Here is a 2,525-nt window from a genome sequence, read left to right as displayed (position 1 = left end):
AAATGTCAAAAATGTCAAAAATGTCAAAAATGTCAAAAATGTCAAAAATGTCAAAAATGTCAAAAATGTCAAAAATGTCAAAAATGTCAAAAATGTCAAAAATGTCAAAAATGTCAAAAATGTCAAAAATGTCAAAAATGTCAAAAATGTCAAAAATGTCAAAAATGTCAAAAATGTCAAAAATGTCAAAAATGTCAAAAATGTCAAAAATGTCAAAAATGTCAAAAATGTCAAAAATGTCAAAAATGTCAAAAATGTCAAAAATGTCAAAAATGTCAAAAATGTCAAAAATGTCAAAAATGTCAAAAATGTCAAAAATGTCAAAAATGTCAAAAATGTCAAAAATGTCAAAAATGTCAAAAATGTCAAAAATGTCAAAAATGTCAAAAATGTCAAAAATGTCAAAAATGTCAAAAATGTCAAAAATGTCAAAAATGTCAAAAATGTCAAAAATGTCAAAAATGTCAAAAATGTCAAAAATGTCAAAAATGCCAAAAATGTCAAAAATGTCAAAAATGTCAAGAGCGGATGGATGCTGCAGGCTTGTCACTGGATTCTTTTTCAATAAATTTCTATAGGGTGGTCGTTGTATGGGGAAAAAATAAGAAAGTTCTGAAAAATGATATCAACACTCAAAATATGGCATTCAGATTTAAAAATTCAGAATTCACAGTTCTGAACTGAGAAATCAGAATAAAATATTCAGTATTCTGAATTCAGAAACAAAAATTCAGAGTTCGGAACTGAAAATTAAGGATAAATATTCATATTTTTAAAAATTGTCAAAATTGTCCCAATTGTCAAAATTGTCAAAATTGTCAAAATTGTCAAAATTGTCAAAATTGTCAAAATTGTCAAAATTGTCAAAATTGTCAAAATTGTCAAAATTGTCAAAATTGTCAAAATTGTCAAAATTGTCAAAATTGTCAAAATTGTCAAAATTGTCAAAATTGTCAAAATTGTCAAAATTGTCAAAATTGTCAAAATTGTCAAAATTGCCAAAATTGCCAAAATTGTCAAAATTGTCAAAATTGTCAAAATTGTCAAAATTGTCAAAATTGTCAAAATTGTCAAAATTGTCAAAATTGTCAAAATTGTCAAAATTGTCAAAATTGTCAAAATTGTCAAAATTGTCAAAATTGTCAAAATTGTCAAAATTGTCAAAATTGTCAAAATTGTCAAAATTGTCAAAATTGTCAAAATTGTCAAAATTGTCAAAATTGTCAAAATTGTCAAAATTGTCAAAATTGTCAAAATTGTCAAAATTGTCAAAATTGTCAAAATTGTCAAAATTGTCAAAATTGTCAAAATTGTCAAAATTGTCAAAATTGTCAAAATTGTCAAAATTGTCAAAATTGTCAAAATTGTCAAATTGTCAAAATAGTCAAAATTGTCAAAATTGTTAAAATTGTCAAAATTTTCAATTATCAAAATTGTCAAAATTGTCAAAATTGTCAAATTGTCAAAATTGTCAAAATTGTCAAAATTGTCAAAATTGTCAAAATTGTCAAAATTGTCAAAATTGTCAAAATTGTCAAAATTGTCAAAATTGTCAAAATTGTCAAAACTGTCAAAATTGTCAAAATTGTCAAAATTGTCAAAATTGTCAAAATTGTCAAAATTGTCAAAATTGTCAAAATTGTCAAAATTGTCAAAATTGTCAAAATTGTCAAAATTGTCAAAATTGTAAAAAATGTCAAAATTGTCCAAATTGTCAAAATTGTCAAAATTGTCAAAATTGTCAAAATTGTCAAAATTGTCAAAATTGTCAAAATTGTCAAAATTGTCAAAATTGTCAAAATTGTCAAAATTGTCAAAATTGTCAAAATTGTCAAAATTGTCAAAATTGTCAAAATTGTCAAAATTGTCAAAATTGTCAAAATTGTCAAAATTGTCAAAATTGTCAAAATTGTCAAAATTGTCAAAATTGTCAAAATTGTCAAAATTGTCAAAATTGTCAAAATTGTCAAAATTGTCAAAATTGTCAAAATTGTCAAAAATGTCAAAATTGTCAAAATTGTCAAAATTGTCAAAATTGTCAAAATTGTCAAAATTGTCAAAATTGTCAAAATTGTCAAAATTGTCAAAATTGTCAAAATTGTCAAAATTGTCGAAATTGTCGAAATTGTCAAAATTGTCAAAATTGTCAAAATTGTCAAAATTGTCAAAATTGTCAAAATTGTCAAAATTGTCAAAATTGTCAAAAATGTCAAAATTGTCAAAATTGTCAAAATTGTCAAAATTGTCAAAATTGTCAAAATTGTCAAAATTGTCAAAATTGTCAAAATTGTCAAAATTGTCAAAATTGTCGAAATTGTCAAAATTGTCAAAATTGTCGAAATTGTCAAAATTGTCGAAATTGTAAAAATTGTCAAAATTGTCAAAATTGTCAAAATTGTCAAAATTGTCAAAATTGTCAAAATTGTCAAAATTGTCAAAATTGTCAAAATTGTCAAAATTGTCAAAATTGTCAAAATTGTCAAAATTGTCAAAATTGTCAAAATTGTCAAAATTGTCAAAATTGT

Source organism: Uranotaenia lowii, chromosome 1 (assembly GCF_029784155.1).
Source record: "Uranotaenia lowii strain MFRU-FL chromosome 1, ASM2978415v1, whole genome shotgun sequence".
Classification (NCBI taxonomy): Eukaryota; Metazoa; Arthropoda; class Insecta; order Diptera; family Culicidae; genus Uranotaenia; species Uranotaenia lowii.
Note: the sequence above shows the minus strand (reverse complement) of the source record.